At 36.6% G+C, this 21,381-nt stretch overlaps 1 protein-coding gene and 1 long non-coding RNA gene across 16 annotated transcripts in view; both read right to left on the reverse strand.

Annotated features, from left to right (window-relative positions):
- HDAC9 (histone deacetylase 9) overlaps positions 1-21,381 on the reverse strand; it is a 911,013-nt gene that overhangs the window by 439,250 nt on the left and 450,382 nt on the right. The window lies entirely within an intron of this gene.
- Positions 526-21,381, reverse strand: part of LOC134739862 (uncharacterized) — a 47,513-nt gene continuing 26,657 nt past the window's right edge. The window contains exon 2 of the long non-coding RNA XR_010126921.1: positions 526-13,488. This is a non-coding gene — a long non-coding RNA (uncharacterized LOC134739862). The remainder of the gene's footprint in view (positions 13,489-21,381) is intronic.

The following is a 21,381-nucleotide window of genomic DNA, read 5'->3' on the forward strand; positions in this document are numbered from 1 at the left end:
CAACACTGGATTGAGACAGAAATTAGGGAACTTAATTAAAGAGCTGAGAGAACATCTGAAAATTCAATAGATGTTATTTAGACAGTAAAGACGCTTTGAATTTTTGATCACATATGATATGGCTATCGTAAGAGAATTTAACTTTCTTCCAATTTTCGCCCAAAAGGTGAGAGAAAAGTCAATTTTAGGTGTTGTTTCCTACTACATTTTTTATTTCTGAATCTTGGGCACCCAAGCCCTTGCTCAACGGATAATTATTGAATGAAGGAATGAATAAATGATTTAATAAAAAGTAATATTAAGGAACTCACCTTTATGCTAAATTTACACAAATCTTTGTAACTGTTTTTGTCTATAAGAAGTTTGTGAAATCTTACCCTATCTTTACAAAACACACAATATAAACCCCTCCCAACACATATTTCTAACACGAAGTGCTACCTGTATTTAAATACAGCCATGATTCGCAGCTATAACATTTTTGAACTGCCTCCAACAATAACCTAAAACTTTTGAAGCATGTACTTTTTTAACAGAATTTTTGATGATACATTTATTTTTCCAATTAAAAAAAATATTTACTATAGAAAAATAATTCAAGAAAATAAAAAGAAAATCCCAGGATTTTACCATGTAGAAACAATCACTGTGAGATCTACTTTTGGAGTGTAGACCAACCTATGTAAAAAGGTTTTCATCTTGCTCTTTTCACTGAATACTACAATACAACTATTTTGCCAGGTTATAAAAATTTCTCATATTGTCTTTGAGTATAATGAAATAACTTAGAATATAGACCTACAATGATTAATTTAGCCATGTTACTGATGAACATTTTAAATTATTTTCGATTCCTTGTTTTTTAAAAATATCCTTTATTATTACACCTGTGTAATGGGTATTGTAGAAATTAGGAAATAATAAAATACAGAAAATAATCAACATCAATTCCTAATACCCAGAGGTTAGCATTGCTAAGATGTAGTATATCCTCTTGGATCTTTTACATATATACACATCTGTGTGTTTGTGTCTGTCTCCATGTGTATACTAAAATGAGTTAATATATTCATATTGTATTGTAGCTATATTATTTTGGGGGATCAATAATCTCCATCTATTTCAGAATAATTTCATCACATCTAAAAGCCAGATCATATTCACACACAGTTCCCCACAATTGTCCCAAAATTATCCATTAGAATTGGATTGTCAATAATTAACCAAGCTCCCATTCCCCAGACTTCTTGAAGACTTCGGAATTTTTTGCTGTTAGTAACAGTTTTGAAATGGAGATTTTTGTGTATCAGGCTTTTTCTATAATTAGAATTGTTTCCTTAGGAGAGGTTCCCAGAAATGGAATTAATGAATCAAATACCATGAACTTGTAAATCTCTTGATACCTACTGCCAAATGACTTTCCAAAAGCATTGTACCAAATTATATTTCCAACAGTGGGGCATAAGAATCTTTTTTAAATGAGCAAAGTTATATTAAAGGAGACTTTTGAACAGAATTTTAATTTGATGTCAAAAAATAATGAAACTACATTTTATATGTTTTCATCAACTATACAACTACACAATTTTATACGTTTCTGCCAAGTTCAGGTCAGTTAATTGAATATGCACTTCACACATAGAATTTAACTAGGTAAGAAAGATGTAGTATGTAGTTCCTGCCTGCAATATACACACAGAAGCTATTGAGAAGATAGAAAGGCCCCTTAACAGATGATGTCAATAGAATTCTAGAAGACAGTGACAGAGATGCACCTAATGATTTGTAAGAACCAGGTTCATAGTCATCCCACCCAGTCTAAGAAGAGAGAAAGCTCATGAGGGCTTCTTGGAAGGTATAACAATTTAGTTTATCTTGATGGTTAAGTAGGAGTTATCCAGGGCAGAAAAAAAAAGGAGGGAGACAGAAGAGGATAGTCACAGCAGAAGAATCAGCATGATCTTCAAGAGTGATCTGGGCCAGGCGTGGTGGATCACGCCTGTAATCCCAGCACTTTGGGAGGCTGAGGCAGGTGGATCACAAGGTTAGAAGATAGAGACCAACCTGGCTAACACGGTGAAACCCCGTCTCTACTAAAAATACAAAAAATTAGCTGGGCGTGGTGGCGGGCGCCTGTAGTCCCAGCTACTCGGGAGGCTGAGGCAAGAGAATGGCATGAACCTGGGAGGCGGAGCTTGCAGTGAGCCGAGATTGCGCCACTGCACTCCAGCCTGGGTGATGAGAGAGACTCCGTCTCAAAAAAAAAGTGATCTGTAACACCAGTTGGTGTACCCAGAGGCAACTAACCAGCCTTTTTTTTTCCTGTCTTTTCTTAGCTTTTATGGTATGCATCATTCCTTTAACATAGTTTCGACAATATAGACAATACAGTTCTATAATCACTTCTTATGTGTATAGTGTATATTTCAGATCTTCCAACTGTTCTAAGGAAGAAGGATTAGAATTAATACCTTCTCTAGAGGACATCTGATAAATATATGGACTTATTTTTTACTCTCACAGTAATTAACGGTGCTACTAATAATTACTAGGCAGGAGCCAGAGAAACTTAACTTCCTACAAAGTGTGGAACATTTCCATACAAGAAAAGAACTGCCCTACCTAAAATGCCAATAGTGTCCCACACTCCCTTCATAAGAAATACTGAGCCAGACTGTAAGTCCCTTGAGGATAAAGATGGCATTTTACTTTTCCATTACTCCCATCACACCTACAACTCTCTTGTAATTTACTCCACTATTTACCATGCATCACCATCAGGGGCATTACCAGAACATAAAGAGGCTGTAGGATGCTCATAGGTAAGATAAAATCAGTGGCAGCCACCTATCTCATCATTTCAATTGGCAAAGAAAACAAATCAGCTTTAATTCCCTCTATTATTTGCCTCAGGGGGAGAAAATTCCCAGAGACATTCAAGATCTGTGAAAAACTTATGTTTAAATAATTGTGACTTAAATCCCCTACCAATAGTTACCCGGAATTAAAGCATAATCTTTCGAAGCTTAACACCTAATATGTTATGAAAAGTGCAGAATAAAATGATAAGCTCACACAAGTACAGTTTGTTCTTAATTGTTTGATTAGACTTTTTGAAGTCTGCAGCATGTATTGCCTTTAAAAGTTTCTTCTTAAAACAAAATTGCCATGATTTATTTTTTACTGAATCTTTACACATCATTAAAACACAGTCATTTAGGCTTTAAGACAACCACAGTGTTCTTGAGGGGGGAAAAGCACCCTAAAAACATAGGGTTCTTAAGGTTTTTATTTTACAATAAAACAGGCCACAGGCAAATAAACACAGTTCTGAGTTAAAAGTAGCAGGAGCATTAGGTTTCAGAATTATCGTAAAACAGGAAGGTTGTGAGGGTGTAACAGAGGATGAAAGCAGCCTCAGCCCTGGAGCCTTCCTGCTGACTTGGGCCATGCCAAAATACACAATGGTTTACACACAGCACAAATACACACAAAGGTGCACACGCACAGTACTCAAAGGATAACTTACTGAGGACAGCTATTATCTGTCAAAAGACCTAGTTCAAAAGTAGAAGATAATTTTTTAAAAGGTTCAAAGAGTTAATGCAACTACTCCTGAAAATAACACGCTGCCAGTACACTTGGATTAGAAATGGTTTTCAAGCATGTGCATATTAGCAGTTTTTATTAAGGTAAATGCCATCTGGAAGAATAATCTTCTCTCTTTGATGATAATTCTACAAACACACATACACACTGAAATGCCGGGAACAGGTTTACCTCTAGTGTCAGTGTTGAATTTCTCTCTGAACAATTGCTTCTAGACCACATCTCAGAGAAAAAGTAAATATCTGTGTTGGTAAATATGGCTCAAAATACACACTGCAGTAAGGAAAATATACATTGTGGCAAAGAATGCCATACCTACAGTTATAGCCCATTCCAGTAAAAGAAGTGGGAGAATATGCCAAATGGAGGTAGCAGTTAAATTGCTCACCAGAAAAATAAAGAAAACCGGGTCATTATTTTTCCTTCCCTGAAATAAAGAAGCAGCTTCTGCTTAGTTTGGAACAGTCACTGCAAAAAGGGAAGCTTGTGTTTATTCAGCTCTGTTCTCAGCAGTCCATTTCATTAGGCTTCTAGTGCTTTTTTTTTTTAACTTTGTTGCAGTAATTTGTGGGTACTGTAAAGCCTACTCATTAAGTGGAAACTCAGAATCCTGTAATGCAGAATATAAGCAAAAGACAATATAAATACACACCAAAAAAAATGCAAATTAATTTCCAAATATTCTGCAGGCTCAAAAAAAGGAAAACCTGAAAATCTAGCTACTTTTTCAAGATCATAATTTGCATTACTGATAATTTATATTTTCACCTATAAACCTACATAAACTTAATGTAAAAATACTTGACATTCTTGATAAAATATATGAACAAATTCAATAAGAAGAGCATAAGCTACAATATATTTGTCACAGTTTGAAATGAATTCCTGCATAATTTTAATCACAGTTACTACACAGGATTACTTGATAATTCCAAGCCAAATGCTTAATCTTTTAAAAATGCACAAGTCCACAACAACATGTAGCCTCAAAAAGTACTATTTATAGAAGATGCTGGTAATAACAAATGTGATCATAATAAAGATAAGATGCTTAATATCTTTTTCCTAAAATAATAATACATAAAATACATTTCAATCCAGCCTCCTAGAATAAGTGTAGTGGTTACCTTCTGCTGTAAATAAGGGCTCAAGGAAATTCAGACTCACCACAGAAAAACTGTTAACACCAAATCTAGTTCTTAAAACAATTTTAAACAATGTTGATTCTGTTTGAAATTTAAGCAACAACAACAACAAAGTCTACTTTTTCTTAGCAGGCTAAATTTCAAACAAAAAATGATTCTGTTTTCCAGTATAAAAATAGAATAAAAATAAAATTAGGGATACAGGAAGATATTGAATCACATCATACACATTTGCACTGAGGTGAAGAGATACAGTTTAGTAATTGGATCGCTTTTGATACTTTTCTTCTCTTGGCTGAGAGGACACACATTGTCAGGTTTTCTATCTCACTAGTTGCTTCTTGACTCATTTTCTGGTTCCTCGTCTATTCCCTGACTTCTTAACTCTGGGTCCCTGGAGTTTAGTTCTTGGTCTTCTTCTCTACCTATAGTCACTTCTTCGGTAACCTCATCTAATCTCATGATAAATATCACTATGTGCTGGTAACTCTCAGATATGTATCTCTGCCCTGGATCTCTTTCATGAACTCCAGACTCATATACCCACCTGCCTACAAGCAATGTCTACTTGTATGTCTAAAAGATATATCAAAGTTACCATATCTAAAAAAAGATCTCCTGACATTCCCCCTCAAACCTGCTCCATATGCCATCTTCTCCATATTGGTTGTTGGCAACACTAACCTTCCAGATGCTCATGCCCAAATCCTTGGAATCATCTTTTACCCCTTCCATTCTCTCACAATCTGTATTAAATTCATGAGGAAATCCCTTTGACTCTATCTTCAAAATATCCTGAGGGTTTTTTGGTGTATGTGGTTGTTGTTAATAATATGAATAATAATTCTCTCTACCTTCACAGCTAAGAGTATAGAATAAGCCAATGTCTTCCTCAACAGGATTGCTAGGGTCCTAAACTATAATTGAGATCATGTGGTCTTCTGCTGAAAGCCCTGCTATGGCTGGCTATTTTGCTCAGAGTAAAAACCAACACCTTCAAAAGCCCTGTGTAGTCAGACCTTTCTTTCCTATCTGACCTCACCTGCACCTACTCTCCTCTCACCACTCTACTCCAGCCACTCTGATCTCCCTGCTGTTTCTTAAACATTCCAGCCATCTCACATCCTCGTGCCTTTGGCCTTGCTATTCTTAGTGATCAGAAAACACATCGCTCAGATCAATTTATGGCAAAATTCCTTACAGTTTTTCACACCTTACCCTGTTTGAAAATTGTAACTTTCCCTCCATTCCCACCTGATATCCCCCATCTACTTAACTCTTTCTTTATTCCATAGCACTCACTAACTTCTAAAATTTACTTACGAATTAAGTCTATTTTGTTTCTGTCTCCTCCTCTTGTAATGTAAGCTTTAGAAGAGCAGCAATTTTTTGTCTATTGTGTTGACTGGTACATGCCAAGCCACATAGACTAACACCTGCCACATACTAAACACTCATTAAATATTTATTGCATAGAATGGAACAGAATAGGATGAATGGAATATATATATAGGTTGGGAAATCATAAAATAGAATGGAATGAATAAAATGGGATCGAATATAGTATGGTAAAAAATAAAAAAGAATAGCGCAGAACAGGTTGGTAGGGCAACTGGCTGTTTTCAGTTTTGTTACTCTACTTCATGCTTTCTATCACTAACTTTCTCTGCTTTAGTTTCTAATCTGTTAAAAAACAAAAAGATTGAGTTATAAAAGAATGAGATAGCTATGAAATGATCTGCACTTCTCAAATAAGTTATATATCCAAATTATAATGACAGAAAAATTAAATAACTAAAATTGAGTTGAAAATGGTGGAAAAAAAAAAAGAATGCCTTTCCAAAAAATGAAGGCATTCCTAAGCAAGAAAAGTAAGCTATCTCAGTATCCTACAAAAAAAAAAAAAGAACTGGGAGAAGGGAGAGAAAGAGGAGGAAGAAGAAAAAAAATCTTGCAAAAGTAGAAACAAATGATTTTGGAAAGAATAAATGAAATGCCTACATTCCCAATTTACTTCAAAATAACATTTTCCCATAAGAAACTGTGTGTATGTGTGGGTGTGTGTGTGCGTGTGCATAAAATATGACTTTACCAAAAAAAAAACCACCTTTTTATTTTGAAATAATTATAGATTCATAGAGAGTTGCAAAAGTAGTACAAAGAGGAATCTTGTGAAAGCTTCACCTAGTTTTCCCCAATGGTTACATCTTATATAATAATAGTACAATATCAAAATCAGGAAGTTAACATCCTTAAAATGTTAATAAATTGAAGCATAACATATGTAAACTGTTGAAATTGGCTTTTTTTCCTTCAATATAATGCCCTAGAGGTCCATCCAAGCTGTTGTCTGTATCAGCAGTACATTCATTTTTATTGCAATGCAGTATTCCATGGTATGGATGTACCACACAGTTTGTTTAACTATTCAGCTATTGAGGGACACTGTGAATGTTTATTGTTTTGAGTTATTTCAAATGAAAACAGCTGCAATGAACAACCATGTACAATATTCTGTGTGAACATAAGTTTTAATTTTTGTAGGACAAATTCCCAGAAGTGCAATTGCTGGCTTACATGGTAAATTTGTTTGTTTGTTTGTTTGTTTATTTCAGACAGAGTCTTGCTCTGTCACCAGGCTGGAGTGCAGCAGTGCAATATCAGCTCACTGCAACCTCCACCTCCCAGGTCCAAGCTATTCTCCTGCCTCAGCTTCCCGAGTAACTGGGACTACAGGCACGCACCACCACACCCAGCTAATTTTTGTATTTTTAGTAGAGATGCGGTTTCACCATATTGGCCAGGATGGTCTCGATCTCTTGACCTCGCAATCCTCCTGCCTCGGCCTCCCAAAGTGCTGAGATTACAGGCATGAGCCACCATGCCTGGCCTATTTTTTATATCTTTAAAGAACCAGCCAAACTATTTTCCAGAATAGCAGTATCATTTTACATTCCCAATACCAATGTATGAATGCTCCAATTTATCCACATCCTCACTAGCATTTGACATTATAATTTGAATTCTAGCTATTATCATAGATATATATATATTTACCCACTGATATTTATTTTTGTGTGCCTACTTGATATTTGTATATCCTCCTCAGTGAACAGTCTTTTAATATTTTTGCCCATTTCCTTATTGCTCTGGTTGGTTATTTTACTGTTGAGTTTTGAGAGTTATTTATACATTTTAGATATGAGTCCTTTGTCATAAATGTAGTTACGAAAGTGTTGCTTTTTTTATATAGTGAAGGTTACACCAATAGACTCATATACACTTATTAAAGCAATAAATCCAAGAGCTAATTACATACCAGATACAACTACAGACATATCTCATTTTATTTTGCTTTGCTTTATTGTGCTTTGTAGATATTTTTCCTCTTACAGATTGATGTTTTGTGGCAACTCGGCTTTGAGCAAGTGTGTCAGTGCCATTTTTCCAGCAGCATGTGCTCACTTCACGTCTCTATCAAATTTTGGTAATTCTCACAATATTTCAATTTTTTTCATTATTATTATATCTGTTAGGGTAATCTGTAATCAGTGATCTTTGATGTTACTAATGTAATTGTTTTGGAGCACCATGAACCACACCCATATAAGATGGCAAACTTAATCTGTAAATGTTGTGTGTGGTGTTCCGACTTCACTGACCAGCAGTCATTCTCTGACTCTTTCCCTCTCCTCAGGTCTCCCTATTCACAGAGACACAAGAATATTGAAATTAGGGCAATTAATAACCCTACAATGGCCTCTAAGTGTTCAAGTGAAAGAGAAAGAGTTGCACATCTCTCTTTCAATCAAGAGCTAGAAATGATTAAGCTGAGTGAGGAAGGCATGTTGGAAGCCAAGACAGGTGGAGAGCAAGGCCTCTTGAACCAAACCACAAAACTGTGAATGCAAATGGAGGGAGGGAGGGAGAGAGGGAGAGAGAGAGAGAGGGAGAGAGAGAGAGAGAGGGAGAGAGAGAGAGAGGGAGAGAGGGAGGGAGGGAGAGAGGGAGGGAGGGAGGGACGGAGGGAGGGAAGGAAGGAAGGAGGAAGGAAGGAAGGAAGGAAGGAAGGAAGGAGGGAGGGAAGGAAGGAAGGGGTTTCTTGAAATGGAATCTACTCCTGGTGAAGATGCTGTGAACATGAAATGATGACAAAGGATTCAGAATATTACATAAACTTAGCTGATAAAGCAGCAGCAGGGTTTGAGAAGCATTGACTTCAATTTTGAAAGAAGTTCTAGTGTAGGTCAAATGCTATCAAACCACAACAGCACCACTTGCTGTAGACAAATCTTTCATGAAAGGAAAAGTCAATCGATGCAGCCAACTTCATTGTTGTCTTATTTTAAGAAAGTGCCACAGTCGGCCGGTCATGGTGGCTCACGCCTGTAATCCCAGCACTTTGGGAGGCCGAGGCGGGCAGATTACGAGGTCAGGAGATCAAGACTGTCCTGGCTAACACGGTGAAACCCCATCTCCACTAAAAATACAAAAGATTAGCCAGGCGGGGTTGCAGGCGCCTGTAGTCCCAGCTACTCGGGAGGCTGAGGCAGGAGAATGGCCTGAACCCGGGAGGCGGAGCTTGCAGTGAGCGGCGATCGTTCCACTGCACTCCAGCCTGGGCAACAGAGCAAGACTCCGTCTCAAAGAAAAAAAAAGAAAGTGTCACAGTCACCCTATCCTTCAGCAACCACCACCCTGACTGGTCAGCAGCCATCGACATTGAGGCAAGACCCTCCGCCAACAAAAAAGGTTATGACTCAGTGAAGATGATCATTAGCATTTTTGAGCAATAAAGTAATTTTTAATTAAAGTGTGTATAGTTTTTAGGCTAATGCTGTTACATACTTAAATGACTACACTATAGAGTAAACGTAACTTTTATATGCTGAATAAGGTAAGTCAGCCAGATTTCACAGGCAGACTGCATTTTAGCTGCTCTAGCAAAAAGATTTAGTAGAAGTTATAACTATTACAGAAATTTAGTTTTACTGGTTACCTTGGAATATGATTATCCATGGGGTCTCTAATCTCAAATTCTTCCGGACAGACCATTGCAAATAAGCAAGGCCACAAAACACACAATGGAGAGAAGTTTCACTGTGAACACTCTCAGGTGAGGGGAGACTGGTGACTCAGCGATTCTCCAACTCTGTCCCTGCTGGAGAAGTTTCTATGGATATATTAACATTTGTTGATGCACTACATTATTAATAGGGAAAATACCACCCCATCACTATACAACACAAAATACCAACAAAGCAAACAACTTGCCTGTTTTAAAATGGTAATAAGTTCTATAAGCTTCATCCTAGGTGTTAAAGTCAAACAAAAGACTAAGAGAATGAGAAAAAGGAGAAGGAAGGTGTCAGGATAGGTCAGGTTGAAATAGAAGGAGAAGCTATAATTTATTGAGTATCTCCTTGTGTCAAGCACTGTGATAGGTACTTGTCATCAGCTAACTAGTCTAATCCTCATAAGAACTTTGAGAGTTCATATTCCGAGTTTACAGGTGACAAATCTAAGAGTCAAAGAAACTTTATGCCTTGTTCCAGATGTTACCCAGTGAGAGTGAGATGCATGGGACTATATATCCCATTCTAAAAAGCTGACTTCTTGCCACTATACCAAGAATATTTCCACAAGTTTATATTCTGAAATCATATTCTTACACTTAAAAGATTTTTTTCAAAAACAAAATAGAATCACTAACTCTAAAAAGAACATCTCTTTCCAACATCTATGCAATCATTAGGCTAGGGCATGTAGTGCTTGGCAAAAGGGGCAGGAAGAAAAGCAGCCAAAAATTTAGGAGATATTCAAATTACTCCCGTTCACATATTCCTGCAGAATAAGATCACAGTTTTGTCAATATGCATAATATAAGTGAGAATAGAAATTTGTATTGGGAAAAAATAATGTAATCTGAGGAAGTAAACTTGCACTAAACTCAAGAAATTTTAGTCTAGAGATTCACAGGCCAAAGAGTAAGAAAGTCAAGCTTTATTCTTTTCCCCTCTCTTATTTTATCCTATATAAGTAGGGAGGTATTTAGGGATGTTGTAGTGCATAGTGAACCAGTAGGTAGAATTTTGCCACTTAACATATAATTCTCTTGACACTACAGTGCACATGTGCCCTTTCATTCATTTCATACCTGCCATTTTATTTCTTAAATTTATTAAATTTCCCTCAATCTCCTTATGGATATCTGTTTAGCATTCTCGCACCTCACACTTTTAGCAGGCACTGTTCTGGGTGCTGCAGATATAAAGTACTAATACACAATGCCTATTCCCAAGGAACTTAAAGTCAAGCCCAGCAGTTCCAAGCCTTCTGCTTTATGGTGCCCGTGGCATATCCATAATTTTTTACTACACCCCCTAGGCTAAAAAATATACCTAATAATTGAGTTTCTTGAGTTGTCAAGTCCAAACAATTTAATAACTATTTACATCCTAAAAACTCAACACCTTCTGGTCACTATCCAACTTCACAAACCTTGAAGTCAGATTGGAAACTGCCATTCTCACTTCTTATTCCACAATGATATTCACCAAGTATTTGATTCTTATCACAGCAACTTCCAAAACCAAGTTTTACAAAGATACATTATTTAAAAAAAAAGAAAGCTAATGTTGAAACCGTGAACTATTTTGAGTTACTAGTTTATTTAGTGCTTGACAGATGCCATTGTGTTTCCATTCACACTTTAAAATATCCTACAGCACTCCTATGTCCCCCCTGGGGTGTCTAAGCACACACTTTGGGAACTATAAGTTTAGTGCAGGATTTCTCAACTTTGGAACCATTGACGTTTGGAGCCAGATCATTTTTTTTGTTGTCGGGGGAGCTGCTCTGTGCATTGCAGGATGTTCAGCAGTGTCCTGTTCCTCCATCTATTAGATGCCAGTAGCATCACTCCACCCCCACTCAGTTTTGACAACAAAAAATGTCTCCAGATATTGCCAAAGGTTTCCTGGAGGGCAAAATCACTCCTATGTGAGGTTCACAGGTTTTCTGGAAGAAACAGATAAGTAAATCAACATTTGCCAAGGAATAGCATCATGGCTCTGATAAAGGTAGCCATTTGGCAATGACCTCCACAATGCAAACCCAGTGGTAAATTCTTTATGTATTTGACCTAGATGATCAGCTCCCCCTTCCTGAAATACTGTCTTTCCTTAGTTTCTAATAATCCACATCCTCCTGTTCTCTTAATTCATTAACCACTCCTACTCATTTCTGTTGTTGTTGTTAGACTCTCTTTCTGCTCCCTAAATGGTGGAGTGTCCCAGAGTTCAGACCTCAGAACTGGTATCTTCAACAGACTATGCTCACAGCCCTGGTAGGAATGTCAGCACCATAATTTTAAGTGCTATCTATATGAGGATGATGCCCAAATACACATCTCTGTTCTGACCCTTTTCCTAAACACTGTCCCTTCAACATCTCCACATTGATGCCTGGTTGGCATCTCACACCTAATAATACAGCCAGAATCTATTAACATGTTTTCATTCTTAAACATGTCCTTCACCCAGCATTCACCAAAGTGCCACCAAAATCCATCCAATTATTGAAGCCCAAAACCTAAAGAGTTGTCCTTGATGCTTAGCTTTCCTTAACCTATGCCAAATCTATCAGATCTTATCAACTCTACCTTCAAAATATCCTTCAAATCTGATAACTTCTCCCCACCTCCAGTGTTGTCTCCTAGATCCAAGCCAGCAACATCAATTAACTAAATCACCATGACAGCCTCTAGCTGACCATCCTGCTTCCACTTTGGGTCCTACAATCCCTTCTTACAGAGCAGCCAGAAGGTTGCCTCTTAGTATTTTACTACATAAATAAGATCATGTTATTCTACACACTTAGATTAAAATCCAAAGATCTTACAGTGGCCTCAGGACTTTATAATATGGCATCTTGGTGTCTTCCTGGTCGCATTTCTTGCTGCACTTCTGTTGGTCTCAACCTTGTGAGCCACTTTTCTTTCTTTTTTTTTTTTTTCCTAAAATACACTGAGTGAGTCCAGGACTTTTAAATATGCTGTTCCCTATACTTAGAATGCTTGTCCCTCAGATATTACTGCTGTTCACTCTCTTGCTTCTTTGAGGTGCTGATCAAAATCACCTCAAAATAAATTTAAATTTTATGTTTTAAAAAATATATTCCATCTCCTCCATAAGAATGCAGGCCCCACAAGAGCAGGAAAATTTTACCTTTTTGTTCACCAAGACTGTAGTTAGCACTTAATATAGCATCTGACATTTAGTGGTATCTCAATTCATATTTTTAAACAAATGAATACTAGAAAATGTGATGAACAGATCTGCATGTGGTGTCACAAAAGTACAGAAGAAAGACATGTGCATCTGAACAGGGTGATAGGATAAGTTTCATAGAGCAGGCAATATTTTAGCTTGGTTTTGAGAAGGGAAAAGCAGAAAGGGAAGGAAAGCACTCCAAGTAGAGGAAATGGCTTGGTGGGTCAGAGCTCAGAAGACAGAAGCAGCAGGGCTTGTTCAGGAAACTCTAGGCGAGTGAACAGAGCTGGGGCACTGAGCAGCAGTCCTCAGCCATTTTGGTTCTCCACATCATGCAAATTCACCATTCACATGTCCCTCAGAAAATCTTCCATGTCGTTTTCATGTAAAGATGTATGTCCCTCTATTTATGATGTATCAGAATCTCTTAAGGTGTGGGGGTAGAGAATTTGGAAGGAAACCTAGAGAGAAAAAATGACTCGATAAATACACAGGGTCTGTCAAAAAATAACTTTAAAAGGTGTATGTTTATGTGTGCATGATCATGCATACTTAAATATTTTTATTATTATCTTGAAAGTGATGGAAGCATTTTGAACTAAGAATTACCATAGTCAGAGCATTCTCCTAATCTATTATTTGTAAAATGTGATATCTACATATTGCATGACATAAATATACTATGAGCTATTTCTTCATTCCCGTTATTGAGATTTTAGGTAGCTTCTAATTTTGCCATTATAAATAACAGTAATTAATATACTTCATTAATTTTTGAACATATTACACACTTAGGATAAATTTCTAGATCTAGATTGACTCTGTGAAAGACTATAAATGTTTTAATGCTCTGATACATAGTGGTAACTGATCCTCCAGAAAGAAAACAGACACATATTCTCCCATCAGTAGAGTATAGGGCCTTTTGCCACAATCTTATTAATATGAAGTATTTTTTAAAATATTTCCAAATTTAATAGATTTATATATCATGACGTTATTTTGTTTTTTCTTGATTATTAATGATGTTGAGCTTTGTTTCATGTATTTACTGTCACTTATTAATCTTCTTTTTAAAAAAGTATCTGCACATATTCTATACAAAGAAAAATCTTAGAATTTTCCTGTACTGTAGAACTATTGCTAACATTTAATAGTATTAATTGATTATTCAAACATTAACTTAGGCATCCTATGTGCCAGGAACTGCTTTAAATGTTTTATATATATTAGTTCATTCAATCCTCATGACAGTCATATGAAGGAGGTTTTATTAATGTATTTATATTAGAGATGAGGAAATTGAGGTATAGAGAAGTTGGCAATTTGATCAAGTTCCACAGCTATCAAAGCAGGAAGGCAGAGTTTGCTTCAGATATGCTCCTAACCCCTCTGTAGGAGAAGCTCTAAGGGGAAAATGAGTTTAATTTTGTATATGTTATTTTTCATAAGCCTATAGAACATCAAAATCAGTGTTCTTGAATAGAGATGATTTTATTGCCCAGGGGTCTTCTGGCAACTTCTGAAGACATTTTTGATTGTCACAGCAGAGTGGAGTGTTGTGCTACTGTCATCTAGGGTGTAGAGGCCAGGGATGCTGCTAAACATCCTACAGTGGGAAGGACAGCACCCCACAACAAAGAATTGGCCAGTCCAAAATGTTAACAGCATCAAAGCTCAAAAACCCTGATCTAAATGGATATATCTGTAGGAAGTCTGGAATTTAAAAAAGCGGTCTAGGCCAGAGAGAAAGATTTGGTATAAATAATACAGATTTACCATAAAGGATTACATTTTCATGAATCACTATGAACATATGTTGTTATCTAAAATTCCACTCACAGTCTGCTTGCCATCAAATTTATTATTAAGATTTATAGAATTAAATAGACTATAAAATCTGAACATTTAAACACATATAATTCATTTAGAGAGGGCCCTTGTATTTCAGTCACTGTACAGATATAGAATTCCTGTTTCTGTTCCAACAAAAATATTTCTAAACAAAATTATACATAATTAATTATTATGTTTGTCACCACAATGCTTGCAAGCAAATAAGGTCATTGCTGAGTAACACAGAACAGAATATTTTAGACATTAGGAAATTCCAACCAGAGAAAAACATAAAATTAAGGAAAGAATGTATTAGAGAGACAGTTGGGCCCCAATTAGAGTCATTAGCTTAGGAGCCCCTTGTGAAAGGACTAGTGCCATGTGGATAGATGTGGCAAGGCATAGTTGGTGATTCAAAGAGTTTCTTCAGGAAGTTAAGAGCTACTTTCGCTCTTCTGGAATCTTGGCTGGCACACCGGGCTGCCAAGGTCACGTTCTACTGGCAGGCTGCAAAGCAAAAGGCACCCATCCATGCACATTAGCAAGGGGCAAGGTGCCAACTGGAAAGCATGGCAAAGGCTATCTGCTTCCAGAAAAAAACAAATGTTATAACCAGTTGTATTTTCAATCAGAAAAAAAAAAAAAAAAAAAAAAAACATGGTTCCTGGGATATTTGAAACACTTTATGCTATTTCCAGCTGGGAAAGTTAAATAACCATCACTATAGATGCCATGTATTTAGTACGGTGGAGTGTGTGCTTTGGAGTCAAATACCTGGACTCAAATTCTGGCTTTCTTACTTACTGGCTGTATGATCTTAGGCACATTACATGCTTGGTGTCAGTTTCTTTATCTATAAAATAGGGGAAATAATAGTATCTATCTTCTAAAATTCTTACAAGAATCATGTAGGTTAACATATGTAAAGTCCTTACAGTAGTGTTTTACTTATGCTAAATGCTCATTAGTGTTGGGTATTTTAATATACTTTTGAACTAAAAACATTACATTGTTTAAACTTCAATGTTCCTTTTCTAAATATAATAGTCTTACATTACAGACAAGAAAACTCTGCAAGTTCTTTGTACCTCCTTCACAAAAATTCTTTATACATCCAAGGCTGTCTTAAGTCTCCTCTTAACTTATGTCATCATAATTCACTTTGTTTAACAGAGTACCAACATTATCTTGAAATATCATGTAAATATTTCATGTCTGTTTAACCCCCAATATGTCTACGCCCTGACTTCATGCAATAACTTTTTAATAGTATATGCGGGCCTATCTTGGAATAAGGGCTTCTTTTAACATCTAGAACACATCAAGTTTTTGTCTACTGGCAAGCCTTAGCACAGTACTTGACACAACATTGGGATTCAATGAATATTTGTTAAATGAAAGAATAAATATATTTAATAAGGTTTCTTCAATTTGATGATGACAGTGTTATATGTAAGAAAGAAGGCAGCAATTTTACACTGTCTATAAACTTTCCCACCCAACCGTTTTTTTTTTTTTTTTTTTGAGATGGAGTTTCACTATTGTTGCCCAGGCTGGAGTACAGTGGTAAGATCTTGGCTCACTGCAACCTCCACCTCCCAGGTTCAAGTGATTCTCCTGCCTCAGCCTTCTGAGTAGCTGGGATTACAGGCACCCACCACAATTCCTGGCTTTTTTTTTTTTTTTTTTGTATTTTTAGTAGAGATGGGGTTTCAACATGTTGGCCAGGCTGGTCTCGAACTCCTGACCTCAGGTGATCCACCCGCCTCAGCCTCCCAAAGTGCTGGGATTACAGGCATAAGCCACCGTGCCCGGCCAACTTTTTCCCCTTTTGCCTTATTTACTATAAAAGGTACTTATGCTTCCCATTGACATTTGTTTCTTTTATTTTGTTTTATTTTAAACAAATTGGCATATGGTAAAATTGACATTTTTGGTGTACTCATTTTAACACATTTATAGATTCAAATAACTATAATCACAAGCAAGATGTAGAAGAGCCTCATCACCTCTAAAATCTCCCTTATGCTCCCCGTTCCCTACCCCGGCAACCACTGATCTGTTACCTACCAAATGTTTTTCCTTTTCAGTTTAAACAACAACAACAACAACAACAACAAACTTTTTGTTTGGAATAATTTCAGATTTTCAGAGAAGTTTTCAAGATAGTATAAGTTCCCATATACCTTTCACCCAGTTTTCCATAATGTTACTATCTTATATAACCATAAGACATTTGTTAAAACAAAGAAATTAATGTGAGTACAATACCGTTTACTAAACTACAGATTTTATTTGAATTTCATCAGTTTTTACTAGTATCCTTTTTGCTGTTCTAAGATCTAATCCAGGGTCCCAGGTTGCATTTACTTGCTGTCTCCTCTGATCTGTGACAGTTTCCCATCTTTCCTTGTTTTTCATGACCTACATGCTTTTTGAAGATTCCCGATCAAGTATTTTATAGAATATTCCTGAATTTGAATTTGCCTGGTGTTTTTTTGTGATTGGACTGAGGATATAAATTTGGGGGAAAAACAACGAGGTGAAGTGCCCTTCCCATCACACCCACATAAGTAGAGTAGAGCCACATGACTTATCACTGGTGATGTTCACCTTGATGACTTGGTGCCATTGTTTGAATGTGTTGCTGTGTTCCCTAAATTTCATTTGTTTGAAATTTAATCTCCAAATTCATATGTTGATAGCATTCAGAGGTGGGGCTTTTGGGAGGTAATTAAGATTAGATAAGGTCATCAGGGTAGAGGCCCCACGGTGGAACTTGTGGCTTTACAAGAAGATAAAGAGAGACCTGAGCTGGCATGCTCTTGCCCTCTCATCATGTGATGGCCTCTGCATCACACAGTAAAAAGCCCTCCCTAGAGGCGGCCCCTCCACCTTGAACTCCCTATCCTCCTGAACTGTAAGAAACATATTTCTTTTTTTTCTATAAATTACACAGTCTATAGCATTCTAACACAGAAGTAGAAAACAGAATGAAACTTGGTTAAAGAGGTTTCTGCCAGGTTTCTTCAATATAACTTTACAATTTTCCCTTTCCTATACTCCATTCTTGGAAGTGAGTCACTAATTTAAAAGTATTATTATGACTATGCTATTGCAAGCATAATTTATCCATACTCCTATCATGTGAAAGTCATCATGTAAAGGGTGCTTTCCTTTTACTTATAACTGCACACATGAGTCAAGTATTACCACCCTGACTTCACAAGGGAATTAAGGCTCATGGCCGTTAAATAGCTATTAGTTAGTTAGGGGTAAAAATAAAATTCAAGTGTATGAATATCTGATTCCCAAACACATGCTCTCTTCTCGTCAGACTGTCCTTTCGTCTACCACAACATAAATGTCAATGAGAATGAAGCGATAAATTCCTGTCACTGTTTCTAAGCATGCAACTCACAGACTTTACTTTTACTCCTTAACATACCACCATACTTAACTAGTATGTTTATTTCACAAGGCTGTGGCTGAGCTGTGTGATAATTAGCAAACTGATAAACAGGACCTGTCATTAGTAGGATACCAGACAACACACATAAACATCATCAAGTTTGGGAACAACAGGACTAAATGGAAAGTGAGACCCCACGGGAGAATGTAAGTTAATACATGACCAGAAAATAAATTCAGGGTGAATGCCAGAGAAATGTACAGAAAATAACAGCAGACAATTGTTACAGAAAAAAAACTACTGTAGTTTCCCTCTTCCCATACAATCAAGGCTGTAGAAGAATGAGTGGTCTACTACAAAGTAAGTCCATTAAGCTTGTGAAGCACAGAATAGAGCAGAGGTCATGCTGGGCACAGAGGATGATGCTGCCTGAGGTCATGAAGGACTGGAGGCAAGGCCCATCAACTGAGGCCTTAGGAAAGCTGCTGGTCTACCTCTTCACTCTGCGGCTAAAACTGAAGTGCTCAAGTTCAAGATTTGGGCATTTTCAAGAGTTGCAATGTCTGTGGGCACTAAGTAGATACTCAGACATTAGCTACATCTCTCTGGAACTTAACTATTCTCCCAAATAGCTTTTAGGTCAGACTGGGATGAACCAGTCTTCCCTCCATATGCAAAAATCCAATGGCTTTCTCTGTATGTAAGGGGATTTCCAAGGACTTAGAACCTTAAGGTTACTTCTGGGTTTAACTTCCTGTCTCCACTAAATTATTGTTTTTGGCTTTGCATTTTCCACCTTTATCCCTGTCCTGGCATTGATTCTGTTGTTGACAAAAATTAGGAAAAAAAAAAAGTTTCTGCTTTTGATCCCTATTTATTTTATTTATTTAAAAATAAATCACTCATTAATTTGTGGCCTTTTTACGGGCATTTGATTTTATTGTAGCATTGGAGATGAGTGCAGCACAATCACTGTAAAATGCAATTCGATACAAGTTATTTTTCAAGTCTATTGGCTCCTCTCTCTTATTCCTTTTCCAAACCTTTTCTCCTCTGTCCCAAACCCCTTAGTTTGGTTCCATTCCTCTAGAAACAACAACGATAACAGATATGTTTCTTCCATTCTCCTGGCAGAGAGATTCAACTCTCTCCTTCACCTGTCCCAAAAATTAGTCCTTAGTCTCTTCTGGTAGTTTCTGTTAGAAGATGAGAAAGCAGAATGGAGAAGCATGGAGACAATTTTTTATTCAGGATACACTTAAAATGTTTGCTTTACGATTATTCCTGTTAGTTAAATTTTTGTAGTAGAGTGCGAGTAAGTTAGCCCCATAGTTCAGATGATCCCAAGAGAGTCAGGAGAATGTGGAAATGTGTTAGCAATAAGGATATTCTAGTAAACTAATTTCCAGGGGAAGCTGGGAGAAAGCACACACAGCTATACACATAGTATTTTATGCAAGCATTTATTTCATAAATGTGTTAACTTTTTAAATATTTTAGAATATTCTATCTTCCATAAGAGTAGTAACTATGACTAACTTATTTAATACCCTCCCTAGTATATTCTCATGAATTTACAGAGGCTTATGGAGGATTTTTGTTGTATACTATTTAGTTAATAATCTCCTATTTCCTTAAAGTACCTTAACATTCACACATGTGTTTTCCTTAATCCAAGAGCTCTTATGTATCCAGAATTTTAATCAGATGAATCATTCAGGGTGGTTTAAATTTCCTTATAAGTAAAGGTCAAACACTGGAACTATAATGTATTAGCTAGATTAAGTAGAAGTCTTCTTAAATATATACATGATCCTCATGTTCTTAAATAGAATATATTGAATGTAACTGAATGTTTCCTCACTGAATGTGGGTCATCTGAAAATTAAATATTTTACTTTTTGTACATATAATAATGTCCTGTTGAGGAATATATAATTGTTCTCCAAATCTAAATAGGTCTTTCTTATTTTGGGTTCTCCCAAATTAAGTCACAAATTTTAGTTCAAATTTGTGTTTTAGTTGGGAGCTGATTCAGGAAAATATCATGCTTATAGTAGAGCAGAGAAATGAGACAGTAAAGGAAGGCAGCCAAGAAAGCAGGCAGATTACCACAGCGACAACTGGAGCTTCATCCTTCCAGGGACCTCTGGTCACCAGTGCACAACACATACTTTAGACTTAACCAAGGGGCAAGGAAGCTGGGATATTTACACATCAACTCTGTCAGTCATTCATTGCAGGCTACTTCCTGGTGGCATTAATTCTCTGGCACTTTTAACCTGTCATGCACCTGGGTTGCAGTGTAGGCTTGAACTAAAAAAGAAAGCTCTGAGGCAAAGAGAGATTTATGCAGACAAGAGCCAGGCCAGGGAACATAAAAATGACAGAGCCCTGGGAGGTTTGAGTGGGGCACCTACAGCTTCTGCTACAAGCTCCTAATAGGAATGTGAGTTGCTTTGGCTACCATCTGGTTACCCTCTCTTCCTCTTTATTGTTAAGAGTTTCACTGATCATTCCTTGCCTGTTCACAGGCTCCCTCTTATTTTCTTCTGTTTTGTTTGCTAAGTTCTGTGTATTTGAAACGTAAATTTCAAAAGCTGTTGTACTTGGTTATGAAATAGAAGTAAACGCTTTTTTTTTTTTGCTTAATGCCTTTATGGGCTATCCCCAGAGAAATGTTTGCAGATTCAATGCAAACGTTGTTTCAAAGCCATTTTTGATACTTTCTTTTTCTAGCATTTGTTATCAATAAAATGAGATTGTTGGATAACTGAGTTCTGGATGGATGAGCTATTAATAAAGAAATGAATGTATGTAGATATAATAGAGATCATCATTGAGAGAGATCACAAATGGCCATCACAAATTTTAATCTTATGACATCCTCATTAAAATTATAGATGTAAATATATCAGGTCCATGGCAATAATGGGCGTCCTCAGTAGTCTATTTTAGGAAATTTCTCAGAATGGCTCCAGTATTATTAACTTAAAATATTTCATATTATAAATAATAATAAGAACATCAACAATAATATTTATTATATCAATTTGGGGGTGATTTAAAAATTGTATGACTTCTGAATAAAAATGATGGATTGACC

The sequence above is a fragment of the Pongo pygmaeus genome, chromosome 6, assembly GCF_028885625.2.
Source record: "Pongo pygmaeus isolate AG05252 chromosome 6, NHGRI_mPonPyg2-v2.0_pri, whole genome shotgun sequence".
NCBI lineage: Eukaryota > Metazoa > Chordata > Mammalia > Primates > Hominidae > Pongo > Pongo pygmaeus.